Source organism: Eschrichtius robustus, chromosome 11, assembly GCF_028021215.1.
Source record: "Eschrichtius robustus isolate mEscRob2 chromosome 11, mEscRob2.pri, whole genome shotgun sequence".
Lineage (NCBI taxonomy): Eukaryota > Metazoa > Chordata > Mammalia > Artiodactyla > Eschrichtiidae > Eschrichtius > Eschrichtius robustus.
In genome coordinates, this window is record NC_090834.1 from 16,288,684 (window position 1) to 16,306,580 (window position 17,897).

The 17,897-nt window shown below is 49.3% G+C and overlaps 1 long non-coding RNA gene across 1 annotated transcript; it reads left to right on the top strand.

Annotated features, from left to right (window-relative positions):
* The first annotated feature begins 882 nt into the window (after positions 1-882).
* Positions 883-16,594, top strand: LOC137772640 (uncharacterized). The gene is made up of 3 exons (XR_011075509.1): positions 883-956; positions 14,361-14,454; positions 16,528-16,594. It is a non-coding gene; the product is annotated as an uncharacterized lncRNA (long non-coding RNA).
* Positions 16,595-17,897: the final 1,303 nt, after the last annotated feature.

Below are 17,897 nucleotides of genomic sequence, written 5' to 3' on the forward strand. Positions count from 1 at the left end.
GGCAGCTAGGCTTTGTCTGGGATAGTTCTCAACGGGCCATGTTGAGAAGAACTAAGGTGTCAGAGCAGCAGCTCTGGCTCAATGGGAACAACTAGGGGCCCTAAATCAGAGACAAAGTAGGTTTAGGAAGTCACTGAAGATCCTACAGGACCTGGGAGCAGGGCCAGCTCTAACCTGCTTGGAGAGAGATCCAAGCATTTCTTAAGCATTTAGGGAAAAAAAAAAAAAAAAAAAAAGGGGAAATGACAAGAAGAGACCAGGGCCTGGGGGGCCTCACTGGGCTGTGCCCGCCAAGTCGATATTTTGCTACATGTTCAATTTGCAATGGGAAAAAAGCACTCTGAAAACATGTTTCTTTTTATAGGCCTTGGTATTTTTCTTTTGTTTTCCTTGAAAGGTTCCCCCCACCCCAATCCCACTGTGGGTGTGTTTGCAGACCTAAGCGGGGATACAGACCTCAGTGGCTGGATGGAGTATCAGCCATAACCTCAAAGCCAGGAAGAACCAAAGCAGGGATCTGGAGCATGAAGAGAGATGGAAACAGGAGGCACAGAGCAGGTCAGGAAGGGATGTTGCCCACTTCCCATGGCAGTTGTTTCCTCACACATGGGTGGCATAAAGCTCTGATGGGAATGATCACATTGGCCAAATAAATGGAGACCTATGATGGCTTTCTGGGTCATTTGTTTTTAGAACAGCCATAGCTGTTTATCCAGAGCTGTTCTAAAAAGCTCTTTGAGTCATACTTGACCTTATATCATAGTCTTTTTTATATATGGCTTACCCTCTGTACTAGATGGCAAGCTTACTGAAAGCTGTGAACTTGTTGGACCCAATTCTGCACCCTCCACAGCGCTCAGCACAGCACCTTGTCTCTTGCAGGCTATGGGTTGAACACCCCTGTGAGTGATTTGAGACCACAGGAAAGCCACTGTCATACTGCTATTTTCAACACGGTGAGTTATAGCAGAGGTGGGTGGGTCCCAAGGATAAGGGTCCAGTTCCCAGGAAGGCAACAGTGAAGAACTATCCCATAAGTTTGTTTTCTGTGTCTGGAGTTTGGGATTAACATATACACACTACAGTATATAAAATAGATAACCAACAGAGACCTACTGTATAGCACAGGGAACTACACTAAATAATTTGTAATAACCTACAGGAAAAAATCTGAGAAAGAATGTATCTCTATCTCTATCTCTATCTATCTGTCATCTATCTATCGATTATCTATCTCTATCTATCTATCTATCTATCTATCTATCTATCTATCTATCTATCTATCTATCTATCTACCTATCTATCTATCTATCTATCATCTATCCGAATCACTGTGCTGTATACCTGAAACTAACACAACGTAGTAAATCAACTATACTTCAATTTAAAAAACCCCCAAAAAGCAAAAAACGATCCCAGACAAAGGCTAGAACTGTGCTATGAATCAGGCCACTAGAATGGGAATCCTGGAATGGGGCCCACTGCAAAGGCCCAGTCATTCTACCTGGGAACTCAGGGTAAGGATGGGAGGGGGACCTGGAGATTGGGAACAAGGCAGGGCAAGTTGCTAGAGTCAAACAAGATGTAAAAAATGGGCTTACATCTCTATCACTCAGGCCACTGCAATAACCCCCCCAGTTGTCTGTTCTCTAGTCTCTCCTGCTTCCATCTGCTTCTAGCCATCAGTCAACTGACTAAGCATCGTCCTTTATCACTCTCTAGTTCAAAACCTTCAGTGACTCTCCTTGGCCTCAAAAAGAAGTCCAAACTCCAAAGCCCCAATGGACCGTATTTTCCACTCTCTGCTCCCTCCACCCAGAATGTTTACTGCCAAAGACTGAAGCTTATTTATAATGCCCCTCCCTCCTCCACCCCAATGCACTTTGCAATTTCCTCCCTAGACACCTCTTCACAGGTCTCATTCTGTCTTCCTATACCTACAACCCACTTCCTGAGCCCAATTTAAATCTTACCTCTCCCAGGAAGAACTTTTTGGCTTCCCCAGCCCACATTCCTTTTCAGTCTGACATCGGTTGAGTGTGTGCCATGCGCCACGCCCTGTATGTGTGTTATCTCATTTAGTCCTCCCAGTAGCTCTGTGGCTTCAGTTCTGTTAATTCCAAGAGTCTGAAGTGCCTTGCACAAAGTTACAGAGCTACAAGTTCAATAGTGGTATTGAACCTGATATTTTAAAATCCAAAGCATTGTTCTGAACCCTGTTGTATACAAAATAATCAGTTGGTCTTTGTACTTGTTATGCAAAGAATAAATAGCCTCCCCTCTCCTCTGTGACACCAAGGGCTATGGGTGCTATAAGAAAACATAGGATTTAGGGTTTATAATTTGGAGGCAACATGATAACTTATAAGAACTAGGACTCAGGAAACCTGTCTTGTGGCTCTGTTGCTGGGTACGTCACTCAACTTTCTGAACCTGTTTTTCCCTTTGTTAAAAGCAAAACATAACTCCTATGACTCAGACCTTGGCGAAGGTCAAGTTAAATAAAGTCATGCCACCACTCTGTAAACTGCAAAAGCAAGGTGGAATTATTATTGTTATCATTTTTATCATTACCCTCCAAAGATGAATTATGTCCGGAATAGAGTAATAGGCAGTGGATAGCAAGGGTGGTGTCCTGAATAGTAAAGGGCACAAAACAAAGGCACACGGTGGATGTTTGGAAAATTCCCTACAGTCTATTGGGGTTGGCTGGATTTTGCCAACACCCACAATCAGATCAAGATGCCTCTACTAGGAAGTCACAGACGGGGCTGATGGACAGTCTTGAAGGCATTTGTGAAGCTTTCAATACTGGACAATTCTGGGAAGAGGACCCACTGGTTTCATTAGATTCTCAGAGGTGTCCATGGTCCCCAGGAGTGTGAGGAGGCAGTGGCCGAAGGAAAGGGGCTCGGCCGTGGAACCAGGCACAAGCTAGTAGCTGGAAAGAAGGTCTCTGACTCAGAAATGGAAGTTAGGGATGGGGAAGTACTAGGAGGTTAGCAGGAGTGGAGCCCCCAGTCCAGCTAATTTGGAGCCCACCTGGCAGGGTCCTAGACAAGTTCACCTCCAGGCCAGTGAGGGGTCTCACAGGGAAGTGGCCTTATAGCTACATATGAAGTCAGATCTGTCCTGAGACAAGACGGACTTCCAGGAAGTGGTGAGTTCCCTGTGCTGAGAAGTGCTTTGCTTGGAATGGACCGGCATAGCTTTTGTGGAAGGGATTCTAGCATTAGGTGGGCTGTCGGGTTAAAAGGTCCCTACACGTTCTTACACCTTTGAATTGTTTGTTTCTCTGATTCAAGTGTTAAGCAGTGTGTTGCAGACATGACCACTTAGCGGGATACCAGTACTGTATCTACCTTGGGTCCCTAAAATCCTCAGCCTGTTGTGAATTCAATTTTGTATTTCTCAGCTGGCTGTGTATGTGATTGTTTCACAGCTCCCAGTGAAGAGATCAATGTGCAAGAGAACAGACAATTTGGGCTGGGTCTCCAAGGCCATGTCTAAGGAGGAGAAAGCAGTCCTAGTGGGGCTGCCAGAGCCCAAAGCAGACTGTTCTGCGGAGCAGTGGATAGACCCTAATGTTAGGTGTTTTGACAAAAAGGGCTTCACTGTCGAATATATTTGGGAATTCTGGATGAAGTAAAATTAAACAGCTTTTCGTTTGTTTTACTTCCTTGAACCTTGTGACTTTCCAAGAAGGGAGCATGATAGGCGGCATCTCCCTGATTTTTTTGAGCACGGAACCTTCTTTTCCCCAAGGAGCAATTCTCAAGGCTGGCGTTCCAAAGAATACACTAACATCACCCAAGACAAGTTTGTCAGACGCTCTCTGTCTTTTCCACCTCCCGTCTTGTCCCTCCTTTCATTTTCACAACCCTTCTCTGCAGCCAGGGTGCTGTAGGGAGACATCTGGAGCCTCAAGAAGACCCCTCCTCAGCCCAGCAGGATTTTTGCAAGTAGTATAGGTTTAGGCATGTAATGAATTTAGATTTAATTTGCAAGTGAAAAAGCTTGCATTCTTTTGTAGCTTACACCAAAGCTCAAATGTCTAAGCTTCCAGGGTTTAAGTCTAATTAACTGTATTTCACAGCTTATTTAAAGAAAAGAATGGAGGCATTAAAATTGTAAAATCTAATTTTTGAGTAAATCTTTCAGTGCAAAATTAATGTCGCAGTATTAGAGCTGCCTTGGCAATATATCTCTTGTCTTCAAATTTCAAAATGAGCTTTTGCAAACATGAAATTATTCATTAGACTGTCTGGTAAAGAGATAAATAAGTGTCTCTTCAAATCCTTGATCTCCTCTTCTCTATTTAGCCAAAGACGGGAGTTATTTGGCTTGAGGGCAAGTGGGTTGATCAGATTTGTGAATTTTGACAGGTAAGGAGAGCAGGAGTGTAAGCAAGCAGGACCCTATGGGGCCTTCCCGGGACAGACCCTTCCCCTACATCTTCTGCTGTAGCTCCTCTCTGAAGTACCCAGATAATAGTAACTGATGCACACTTTCTTTTTTCTTTTTTTTTTTTTTAATTTTATTTATTTATTTTATTTATGGCTGTGTTGGGTCTTCGTTTCTGTGCGAGGGCTTTCTCTAGTTGTGGCAAGTGGGGGCCACTCTTCATCGCGGTGTGCGGGCCTCTCACTATCGCGGCCTCTCTTGTTGCGGCGGAGCACAGGCTCCAGACGCGCAGGCTCAGTAATTGCGGCTCACGGGCCTAGTCGCTCCGTGGCATGTGGGATCTTCCCAGACCAGGGCTCGAACCCGTGTCTCCTGCACTGGCAGGCAGATTCTCAACCCCTGCGCCACCCGGGAAGCCCCTGCACACTTTCTGAGTTGTTTCACAGATGCTGAAACCACCACCAAATGGAAGAAATTAACTACTTGATGATCATGAGCACACAGACCTACTGGCATCTATGGATTGATAATGTAAACCCCTGTTATCTCAACATCAACCAATCGGAGAATTGTGTAAGAGCTGATCACATACTCCACGACCCTCCTCCCTCACCTGGCCTTTAAAAATGCTTTGCTGAAACCCTTAGGGGAGTTCGGGGGTTTTTGGGGTGTGAGCCACCCATTCTCCTGGCTTGGCCCTGCAGTAAACCTTTCTCGGCTCCAAACTCTGACGCTTCGGTTTGTTTGGCCTCACTGTGCACCAGGCACAAATGCATTTGGTAACAGGAGCTGTGCTTTCAGAGGGAGTTGGGCAGAGATTGAGTCCCTTCTCTGTTCCTGAGACATTGGCCCTGGGGGACAATAAAATGTCTTAGCAGCTGCCCTGGGACAGGGGGAGGAGCTGGTGGCCGCTCTGACTGAAATACCAAGATTCTCAGTAGCTCCAGGGGGGTGGGCAGTCCATTCATTCTCCTAACCCAGCATCACCATCCTGTCTGGACCATCACTGAAGCAGCTTTTACTTCTGTCCCTTCTCTTAGTCCCCGTTGTTGTTGCCTTAATTCAGGTGCTTGTCCACCATCTTTCCATTCTCCTCCACCACCTCTTTCCCTTGAGGGTCCCACACTCCAGTCTCAACACATTCACCTCTCTGAGCCTTCTTCACACATGCTCTCAGGAAACCCGTTACTCAATTACTCCTCACTCACTCGCCCTCCTCATCAGATGCTGGATGATTTCCTCCAGGACAGGGAATGAATCCACTTCTCCTCCATAGCCCTGTTGTCTAGGACAGTAGCTGGTGTATACAGTAGCGCTGGCTAAGTGTTGGTGATGATGAAGATGACTACTGGGAGAGCAGAACTAAATGTTCAGGAACTTGGGGTTCATGTTTTCCAACCTTCCATTTCACTTGGTAGCTGTTCCCTTTTACCTATAATACAAAGTTGGGGGAGAGCAGAGTGGGGGAGCTGAGCATCGTGTCCTCAGCCTGGAAGGGGCCATTCTGAGAATCTGTGAGGTGTGGAAAGAATATCCCTGGGTGGAAATTTAGCTCTGCTTCCTATTCCTCGGGTGGATGTGAGCAAGCTACTTTTTTATTTCCTGAGCCACAAGATGGGAATGATAACGCCTAAAGGCAGGAGTTTTGTGAGGCTTAGAGATTGTGTAGAGATGATGTGTATGCATTAACTAATACCGCTGCCTGGAACACAGTAGGCCTTCAGAAATAGTAGCCATTTTTTTTGAGCATCGTGCAATGGAGGGATGCACATTCATCTTAACATTCATCCTTAACATCTTAACATTCATCTACCAGTATTTGCTTACTAATGTATTAGGTCTTTGGTTCATTTATCCATTCATTCATTCATTCAATACATTCATCCATTCATCCATTCCTTCAATACATCCATTCATCCATTCATTCAATACATATTCATTTCATTTGTACTGAGTGTCAGGCAGCATGCTAGGTGCTAGGGACGTGGTGTTGAATTAGCCCATCACTCTCCTCCATCTCCTACATGTCATTAGAATCAAGCCCTGTTTCCCACTTTCTTTGCCAGCAACCCAGCCCAAACCGCCATCATCTCTTTCCTGATTTATTGCAATAGCCTCCTGGTCTGCCTACCACTGCTTTGCCTCATTCCAATCCATTTTCGCAGAACAGACAGAGGAGTATCTTAAAGCCACTGATTACCGCCCTCAGTGGCTCCTGATTGCCCACTGGATATGGTCCATGAGCTGTCATGGAGCTCAGAAGGCCTGGTAGGGTCCTTGCCCACCCCTTCAGCCCCATCTCTCCTTCCATCTCTACCTCAGGCCAACTGTCCTCCCATCTCGAACCACACACAGATCCTGGAGTCTGCCCTCTGAGCCTTCCCAGAGCTATCCCCACTGCTTGGAAGATTCCTTGCCTTTCCTTATCTCATCACCTTCCTCTTGTGTCACGCAACATCTACTCATCCACGGTTTAGTTTAAAGAACTTCTCCCTGGGGGCCTTTCTTGACTCCCAGATCAGTAGGGGTGCTCCTCTCAGGAGCCCCTAGTTCCTGATCACACACTCACTATGCTTTATTGATTATTCTCCTCACACCTATCCCGCAGAGTTATGTTCAAAAGTAGCAGAAGACGGGCGTCCCCAAAGCACTGAAAAATAATTTAAAATTTTTGTGAAGCTGCTTGAAAAATGCCAAAGGGACATTCATCCCTAACATACAGCAAACCTTTAAAAAAAAACCCTTCCTCCATCTCTGTCCGTCTGACGCCGGCCCACCCAGTGTGGTAGCATCCCTACAATCTCTTTCCCCTCCCCCTACGCTTTCCCAAAGGCACCCCAAGCACAGCCCTTGCTGGCTTTAATTTGTTTCACCCCTTCCTTCACCTTTCTAGATTTTCACTCACAAGTAACTCTCTTCACTTCCATTCTTATTTTTAAATTAAAAAAAAGTTCAAATATTCATACAAACGCAGAACACAGTATGACAAACACTCCTGCACCCACCACAGATTAAAGAGAGGTTAGCATTTGGTCCAGTTTGCTTCAGCTTTCTGCCCTTCTAATCAGCCGGTCTGGCAAGGAGGGCATGAACTCAGGGACCAAGCAGAGCTCACAAATGGGAAGGGTGGTCCAGGGAATGGTGGAGACTCTGGCGAAGTAGAGTGGCCATGCCTCACAAACGGGCCAGCGCCAGCTGACCGTGGCCCCTTGAAGAGATTCTTCTCAAGAGCAGTGACTTGGATGGCCCTGTTCACCTCCGTATTCCCAGCACTTGGGATGGGACCAGGCACTTGGTCGAATGAAAGAATGAATGAAGGAAGGAATGTGGGCGGGGCATTACCAGACCTCCTGAGTTTATCAAGAGAAGCCAGGAATCTGAAAGGTAGTGAGAAATCTGAGTTATAATTGTGGATTCTATTTCAAAATTTAAAAAAATTCACCACGGCCAGGTGCTTACGTTGGGTCAAGACCTCTGACCGAGCTTGCGTGCTCTAGTGTTGGTTTCAAAGGTGCAGAAGGGCAAGGCCAGAGGCTGCCCAGACTTCCACGGATCCTTCCTTCTTAGGAGGCGTGGTGGGGCTGGGGGAGGTGAGGAGAGGAGTACTCGCAAGCGAGTTTGTCACGGCCACTGCTGCAGGCTTCTGGAGGGCAGGTCCTGCTTACCGTAGAACCCAGGCCTAGAACACAGTAGGTCACCGCACGTGCTGAAGGAACAGCGCGCCCGAGGGTGGGAATCTCTTGAGTACTCTGGTCCGCCCCCTCGGCTCCCTGCTCCCCACAGAGCATCCCTCCACCTGTCCTTCACCTGTGGACAGGTGGCATCCTGCCTGGTTCAGGTGCCATGCTGTGAGAGTGAGTTTCTGGCAGCCCAGGGTGGTGTGGGGTCGGGCGTTAGTCTAGTGGGTTCTAGCCCAGCTCTGCTAATGACTGGCTGATGGACTCTGAGAGGACACGTCCCATCTCTGGCCGCACTTGGACGTGGGGCTGTCCTCACACTGCTCAGTGCCTTCCGGCCCGATTGCCTCTGCTTCCACGTCGGGATGGGAGGGGGCCCAGGTGGGCGAGGAGGAAGCGGGGCGGGGCCAGGCCGGGGCGTGCTGGTCCCGCCCCCAGCCCGGCTCAGCAGCCCCGCCCACCAGCCCCGCCCACTGGCCGGCAGAAATCCAGCTCTGGGGCCACCTTCCTCTAGGCTGCGGGGAGTCAGAGGGCTTGCTGTTTATTTTTTCAGAGAAATCTTGGTCCGCTGGGGGCTTCTTTGAAGTAATCACTTCTCAGAGTCAGTTAGGGTCTGGCCGCACTCTGTGGAATGATCCGGCGGGAGGCAGGGCGGGCTGATGGTCTTACTGTGACACCGGTGGTGGGCGGCGGTGGGGGAGGGGAGTGTGGTCTGGCCGTCCTGGGAAGGGGGGCAACAGTGTGTGGGGTTCATGGGTACCTCCCATGCATTCAGAGCCCCAGCTTTGCTCCTTATTAGCTGTGATCTTGGCAAGCGGCTTCACCTTTCCCAGCCTCTATTTCCTTTTTGCTAAAATGGGAATATCTGGCTGCTGTCCCGGCAGACGTGTCGTGAGGATGAGATGGGTGCCAAAGCCCTTGTGAAGGCAGCAGGAGGGCAAATTACTTAAATCTTTTTAAGCTTTGGTTTTTCTCTCATCTGTAGAAAGGTTTGTATCAAGTAGGAGAAGGCATACAAAGTGCCTGACACGGTAGTGAGGACTACAGAAATAGTAGTAGTACTATTACCGATGGGTGGGGCACACGGGTGTGTAGCCCGTGGCCCCAGGGGGACAAGTACCAAGTTTCCATAGTGAGAGGAAATGCCTCAAGGTACCACAGTCAGGTTTCCAGTCGGATGGGTGGTCTTGGGTTGGGGATGTGATGACAGCTGAGAGGGAGCAAGGCCCTTGCAGAATGGGGTCCAGATGGGTCTGGTGTGAGCTGGGGAGGAGAGGGGTCAGGAAGGAGCTGGGGAACCCCATGGAGCCACCTGCTTAGGGAGTGAAGGAATCAAGGCAGGGCCCAGAGAGAAAAGACTTGGCACCAGGCATGTGAGGGGCAGATCCAGGCCCAAGCTCTGAGCTCCAAACTCTTAATCCCCGATTCTGTCCTCCACTCCCCTGTGGGACGAGCCCACACGGGCTCCGCCGGCTGGATCGCACAGCCACCTGTACCTTGTGATTCCCCCTTAGCTGGAGCTCCCCTACTCCCTCACTTCTTCTGCGCACTCCCACGGGAGGACTAAATCTGGACTCCCCCCCCAGACAACCCCTGCTCCCCTGCCCCCCCCCCACCCCTTCCAGGCAGCCAGAGTGGCTGTGCCTCTTCTGTACTGATTTGGGACTTGGCCCAGGGCAGACAGGTGCCTTTGGGCCTGTAGGAGAAACATATTGGGCCATTTAAAACCATCACACTTGTAGGCTCTGGCTTCTGAGAAGCAGGATAAACAAACCTGGGCCCAAGAGGAAACTCATTCTTCTTTTTTTCCTCAAACTCATCAAAGTCAAGTTCTCAAAGCTCTACTGTCTCACAAGTGCCTTCAAATGGGTCTCATTGTTTTATTTATTGTGCTTATCACAAGTACAGGCAGCCCGGAGATTTCTAGGCCAGTTGAGACCTCTTTCAGGGAGTGTTGACATTTCCAGGGGATCTGAATGGTCCTCAGGGTCTTTCTGTGCCTGGACCAGCCTGATTGAGAGAAGGGGTTGCTAATGGGGGTTTCCCAGGTGGGTCATCCCTGCGGGGCTGGGCACACTTTGCCATCCATACTCCACTGCCCTACAGCTGGGTCTGTGTCCAGCCAGGTTAACTTCCAGCAGCCTGGATCTCCCCCTGGACCACCCTGGTGTGACCCTGTCCTGCTATGTAAGGCTCAGCAGCAGCACTAAGTGTCACTGTGACCTCTGGATGAAACAATGTGCAATGAATTTAAACCAAGTGCCTACTGTGTGTGTGTGTGCGTGTGTGGTGTGTGTGTGTGTCAGGGACTGGGGAGGTGAAGAAATAAAGGAGGCCCGCCGTGTGGTTCCCTGTGGCCCACAGTCCACTGGAGGGAGACAGAGGCATCCATCAATCACCCTGCTGCCTGGCAGGCTGGGTTAAGTGCATTACTGAGGTAGAAAGTGCTGGTGGAGGGAGAGATGGATTCTGATGGGAATGGGAGGAGGAGAAGACCTTTTGAAGGTCAGCAGGGAGGCAGAGGGGGATGTGTTAGGTGGAGGGACTGAAAGAGCAAAAGGCACAGAGGCAGGGAGCATAGGTGAGTTTGAGGGCTGAATGGTATCGCGGAAGAAATGTTACCGAGTCCAAGCTCGCTCTGCTTACCGCATGACAGGCCAATAAATCGGGAGACGAGGTGTTGAGGCAGGGAATACAGCTTTATTCGGAAAGCCGGCAGACCGAGAAGATGGCAGACTAGGGTCCCCAGAAAACCATCTTATTGGGGTCTGGATGCCAGTTTCTTTTATAAAATCAGAGAGAGAAGTAAAGAGGCAGAATAGAGAGGGAGAGGTGGGGAGGAAGTAAAAAGGGGCCATCAGTCTTGCAAAACATCTCCTGGAATGTCTAGCCTCAGGGAGGGGATGTGTTAATTTCTTCTTTCTTGCAGCCAGCCATTCACAGGTAGGTAGGGTTCTCTGAGGCAGGCCATTATGTATGATTATAATAACAAAAGCAACGAAAAGCAAAGGCTAAAGTCAAAGAAACAGATCCAACAGTGGAGTCAAAATTGGCTCTTCCCTGTTAGAGAAAAAGATGTCCAGGGATGAGCAGTGGGAGGCTGGATTGGGGCAGATCACAGAAGGCTCGGTTTTGCTTTGGAGGAGACTGGAGTCCTCTGCCGGTTTTTGAAGAGCATCCCTGGGGTGGCTGTGTCCCCAGTGCATGCACAGCTTGACACCATGCTAGAGCCACATTCTCAGCAGTTCCTGGAGGGTTTGCTGAAAAAGGGGTGGGTCTCCAGTTGGAATGAAACAGTGTCTGGGCATGGAGCAAGGGTTCTCTGGCCATGAGCTTTGTTGGACATCTGACTCCTCCCATCCTTCTGGACAGCCGGGAGAAAGGCCCGCTGTGGAGAGATTAATCTTCAGCGCATACACCTGCTTCCTCTTGAATGGGCTCAAAGTGGGTCCACATGTGTCCTTCCAGGCACTGTGGAGTGGCAGCAGATAGAGCCAAGGCCAGCTATGCAATCTTGGCTAACCCCCCACCTCTTTGAGTCTGGTTGTCATCTTTGCGATGTGGTCGGTATCACCTTTTATGCCAACATGAGATAATATATATAGAAGTGCTTTGAAAGCTGTATTATCCAGATGCAAAGTACTATATATTTTTTCCTTTCCTTTTGTAATCCTCTCATGTATTCTCAGCCTGCCCTGTGATTGAGCCAGGACCAAAGCTCTATCTCTTTCTATCTGTTATGGAGCGCAGATTGGATCACCTCTATGTTTTAGCAATTCCAGGAAGCAGAGGCTGGAGAGGTGATGAGGCTTGGGCTTGGTCAGGCAGTAATGAGCAGAGTGGCTGGGTTTGGACTCAGGAGAACATGCTAGAAAGTAACAAAGAGATTTTTGATGTCATCCTTGATATTGTTTGACATCATCAAAGTCATCATCATCATCATCTTCATCTTCAAAACTTCCTGGCCACCAAATGCCCTTGTGCTCCTCTTCTCCCTTTGGAATCCTTTATTTCTCTATTCTGGATGATTCAGTTGATATTTTCTCTCTCAGGAAGCTTGCCCAATCTCCCTAGGTGCCAGGGGTCTCTCATCTCCCATGGCACTTGTTCACCTCTCTCTCCTGGTACTTTACACTGAGCTCTGCATTACAGTCATTTGTGGAGATTTCCTTTCCTTCCTACTGGGTTTAGGTTCCTCAAGGGAAGGTATCATGTCTTTTGGACCTTCGTGTCCCCTTGTCAACATTCCTTGTACCCCAGAAACCTCCGTGAATACCGGAGGGATTAAGAACCAGCTGTCTTCAGGGAGCGTCTGTGAGACCCAGCGCTCGGCTGGATGCTGAGGCATGTCCTCCAGAAGCTGGTTTTCTAAGGCAGCTCTGCACCTGCTCAGTCCTGCAAAACGCATGTTCTGCTGATACAGCGGCCAAGGACTGGCCAATCCAGGTCTCCCCGTCAGTCATTCCTGCACTCCTGCCCTGAGCCGCGGGCTGGGCCTGGGTTTCTTTGTGCCTGAACCATTTCATTCCCTTTGTGAGGATGGAAGTAAGGCCTGCCTGGACACTCAGGGGCGAGGGAGAGAAAAAGGGCTGGAGAGGATGGAGGGGGGCTGTGGGGAGTCGGGGAGGAGACCGAGGGGAGTCAGTGTGGGGTCCCCGCTTTCCCCTGAGGAGTCCCAAACTCCTGCCCAATCCAGAGACATGAAGGAGCCATTTCTCCATCCTTCTTGTTCCTGGCCCTCATCAGCCCCCAAGTGCCTTCTTTGTCCTGGAGAAATAATGGCTTGTCAGAGAGACACGATTATTACTAATTGCTAGATTGCTTTGCGCCTGTTGTTCCCAGACAGGCAAGGCGGGGCCTGTCTCTGGAGGGGCCTCTGGATGACCTCTTCCTGGAGAGGGAGAAGCCAGCGCAAGGAGATTGAAGGAGCGAGAAAGACAGGTCACCGTCCTCTTGTCTCTCCTGGTTTACAGCTGTGGCCCTTTCAGGATGATGGGTGGGGAATCTGGGTCTGGGATTATGATTCACATTCACACACGAAGACGGCAAATACTGACAAATAAAGCACCCATGAAATCATTCACACCCACATAAAAATACCTGTACCTGCAGCCGTTACATGCTCAGTGAGCCACACGTATAAACGCAGTTCCTCAGCCATCAGTGGACACGTCAGTAACCACAGATGGGCAGGCTCCACGGTCCGGCTATAATCGTTGCCCACACACAGATACTTTGTGTCCAGGAGGAACAAATGTCTAGAGATTTCAGGGCGATAATTAACTGCATCCCTCTTCCTACCAATTTCTGAATCAAGTAAAAAATAGGCAGAGAGTGACCAAAATATTCCTGTATTTCATCTCTTTTTTTAAGACACATGTTTTCACATTTCTGAATTTGGGGTGTGTTTTACAATTGATAGCATATTAGATGTGTTGAAATACCAGCTCTATGGCTAGCAAAGTTGATTTAAAGAAATGAGGCCCGCACGGGCTTCCTACCCCTCCCTCCTGTGTTGAGGTGGTCCAGAGTCACAAGCCAAGTACCCAGACAGCAGCAGGCCTCCCTGCTTCCGGGCAGAGCCTGGCTAGCTTACCCTGCCGAGGAGGGGAGGGTGTATGCAGTCCATGCTGACCCAGCCACGCAGGCGCCATGCCCTGGTCTTGCCCCAGTCTTGCCAATTAAGTCAAGAGAGGAGTGGGTCGGGGAAGGGAGGCAGGTGGAGAGGAGGACAGATTTCTTCCCACTGTTTCCTGGAGGGCAGAACTTCCCATTGTGTGAGTAGGGCAAGAAAACAGGAAATGGTTTTCCCTTTGAGATGGATACCTCCAGGTACCATGAATGGGGTGAGTGGGCAAAAACAGATACAGACACCCTCAGATACGATGATTTGCGTATTCAAGTGTGTATTACACAGCAGGTTCGGGTGGGCGAGGAAGACTTGTAAGCAGTTACACCTGTGTGGTATCCACTGTCAGACACACATGCGCAAACACGGGGCCTCAAGTGCCCACGCCCACATGCGTGTACACAGGCCTTCACGTGTGGGCACGTTTGGATGCAGGTGCCCGTACTACGTAGCCTTATATCCTGGATCTTGGCCAGCATCGTCCTGCAGGGATCCATAAGCCATTTGACGGTGGAAGACAGAGTGTGCAGATCTGCTCAGAGGCCACTTTATAGAGTTCCTTTAGCCAGAGGGCTGCTGTGGGCTGAGTATGGGCAGAATGACTTGTCATCCAGCCTGTCACTATGGTCGTTTCTTCCCTCTCACTGTAGGTCACCTGAGTCTGGTCCTCTTGGTGTGGGCTCTCAGCCTCGCAGGGGGACTCCTGGACAGATGTGCCTGCCCCCATGGTCCTGACACCTGGGAGTAAGTATCCCCTGCCCCCCTCAACCCTCCTTGAACCTGCGCTCTGCAGGCTGCCCTGGCATGCCTCCACGGGAAGGCCTGGAGACTGTCTAGTTCACTTCGGTATTGTCCAGTGGAGGAAACCAAGTGTTCTTTAAAGGAAATTGTGGTGCCACCTTTATTTTAGCTCCTCAAACCCTGACTCTCTGTACAGATTCCATCATTAGTCACAAGCTGGTAGCTCTCCATGCCTCCCTGTCATTTCTAGACTGCGCTTGCCCGCTTCTCCTTAGACTGGAAGCAGCCCATGAAGAGGGGCCATGCCTTCTAACTTAATTATGAATGTCTCTCAGCCAGTTTAGAACTGGCATTTGGAGATCGCCTAGCCCAGCCCCCGTATCGTACTGATGAGTTTACTGAAGCCCAAAGAGAGGAAATGATTTGCCTAGAAGGTCAACACACCTAACCAGGGTCTAAGACAAACTCCCAGCCTCCTCTGTGTGCAGCTCTGAGGTTAGACAGTTAACTGTGAGATGTTCATCTGTGTGGATTCTATGTATATGTGTGTGTATATCTGTGGTGTTAGTCGTATATGGGTGGCTGTCTTTGTGTGCTCCTGTGTATGGGCTCCTGTGTATGTGTTTCCATATGTGGGAAGCTATGCAGATTTTCATGGGAATGCTCTGAATGTATTGATGTGAATTCTGTGTATAAACGAGCTTATGCATCCATCCACATACACCTAATTATGTATCTACCATGGGTCCTGGTATAATATCCAAATGCGCCTCTGTGTGTATCTAAGTGTGTCTGCCCGTTCATGGATAGCCGTACATGTGTGTACCAGTTCATCCTTATCTACCCTGGGCAAGTATGCGCTGGCCATGTATCCATTTATATGTACCTCCGTGTTTGCACATCCATGTTCTTGCATCTCTGATGTGTACCTGACCTCGGTATCCAGCCATGTAAATGCTACATGTGTTTGTGTAACAGATGGGTTGTGCGTTTGTCTCCATGGAGCTCCGGCATTTCCTGCCTGCACTCGGCATGCTCACCTTTGTGAGTCAGGCAGCGTGAGCCATTCTGCTCAATCGTGGTTCCTGGGGGCAGCCCAGCTCCTGGCGCCGTCTGCCTCATTGGTCACTGGACCAGCAGCCTGTGTCTTTCCACTCAAGGAAAGGTCACTTGGACCCCTGTGTAGGCTCAAATCATGTAACCTTTCATGTTTCCTCTCCTGTGGGGACTGTTCAATTTCCAGCCTCTCTGGGGTCCCGTTTGCGTGATGTCAGGTTGAGAGTGAGACTGTGGCCTGGTACAGTCTTCCCAAAGCAGTGTGACTCGCGCTGCCCAGGAGGGCAGCTCGCTGGGCAGAACTTTCCATGAGCTCGGAGAACAGCTCCTTTCCCACAGGGCAGCCTCAACTTCAGCATTACGGTCAAAGCCTGCTGGAGACCATGAAGTCCAACGCTCCCATTTTAGGGATGAAGACACTGAAGCCAAGGGAGGAGAGGGGACTTATTGTGGCCTACACATTTACTCCTGGACTCCTGGTCCAGTGCTCTTTCCCCTGTTTACACCAGGCTTCCTGGGGCAGATGGCTAGTGGCCCAGCAAAGATTCATGTTTCCTTTCTACAGTGTAGAGTTGTCATGGAAAAAGTCCCTGTTCATACAGGGACCACATTTCCATCACCCCTTGCATCTGCATGGGCCATGTGACTGAGTTCTGAGCCTGGAATATGAGTGGAAGTGATTGACATATGCCAGCTCCAGGTCTCATTCGCAATTACCACCCAGGCACATATTCTCTTGGTCTCCCCCACTTGCTGGCTAGACGTGACTGCCCAGGGTGACCAGGGAGTAGCCACGTGTTGATGGTGGAAAAGATTCTGTTGGTCTGGGTCCTTGAAGCAGAGCGCTTCCCCAGGAGAGGAAGAAATACAACTTCTGTCACGTTAAACCACTGAGATTTTTACGTTTATTTGTTACAGCAGCTAGTGTTACCTTAATACACTGCCTCTTCTTTTTCAGGAAGTGACCCTTAAGAAAAACCTCCCAAGTCCCTTCTCACTGTCATTGTCTTTAAATCACAGGATACCAAAATGAGGTTCCTTGTGATCACCCGGAGCAGCCCAGCCCCAGAGAGAAAGCCCCAGTCTCCATGGCGACTCTTCCTGTGGTGTATAATAAAATTAATGGATGTACTCATTACAGTAATTCTGGCTGTCCTTTGAGCAAATTTCACTCTTCAGAGGGATCACTGGCTTTTACTCATGATGCCTGAGAATTATCCTTTAAAACTGCAGATAGAATCAGATCTCCTTGCAACCTCAGCCCACGGGGCCAATGGCTTTGCTCTTTGGAGGATGGATCAATATGACCTCAGTGACCAGGAGCTCACACTTGATTTTCCCTCTTCAAATCCTCTCCCAGTTCAGGACTTCTTCCTCTTCCCAAATGGTCCTGATGAGTGTTCCTCCCCACCCCAGCCTCATGCGTTGCAGGGAGTAGGTTCTGTTGCTGCAACCTGGATCAGTGCTAACGATCTCATTAAATGCTTCTGAGGATTTCCCCCAAGCTAAGTCCTCTGAGCTGGCATCTATGCCATCCTTGGAATTTCAGCTCTGCTAGAGTTAGAGGCAGGGACAGAGCCTATGAAACCATATGGTAGTGTGAGAAGGCCAGAGGTCAGATGATCACCGAGACCTGCTCGTTTAGCAGAAGTCCTTAGCCAGTGAGTGTGCTGCAAGCATGCACAGAAGGCATGCCACACTCCACCTTCCATGACTCCTTATTGCTAAGACCACAGGCTTAACTCTTTAGCCTGCCGTTCAGGATTTTCACAACCAGGTTCCACTTTACCCCTTCTCTGGCCATGCATCCCCTCACAGCTGCTCACCTGGGACACAGCACCTCCTCAGGTATGCTTTGAGTGTTTATATCTGGAGTCTTAGTTCATGCCTTTTCCTCTGCCTGGAATACCTTTTCCCTCTTATTGGCTTGTTAATTTCCTTCTTATTCTTGTGGACCTGGCTCTTTGTCACTTCCTCCGTGAAGCCTGCCTTGACTTTTACCCTCCCATTTGGATCACACCTCACCAGAGAGGACTGGCAGCTGTTGAGACTGAGATGAGATACTTGAGGTCAGGGAACAAGTCTCCATTATCCTCGAGGGCAACAATCACCTCCCATGTCTCTTGTCAGTCTCCCAAATTCTAGGCCTCTTTGTCCCCTTACACATCTCTTTCCACAGACCCACTTTGGATGAGGGAGACGAGGAAGGAAGGTGGGCAGGAAAGTAGGTGGAGGAGGGGAGTTTACTCCTGGACCAAGGGGATAGATAGGTGTAGAAACGTAAAAGTCAAGTACAAATCATTGGCTCTCAAATATGGCTGCCTATTTCCATTACTGGGAAGCTTCTCAAAAATACTTTGCTTGAGTTTTAACCTGGAGCAATGAAACCA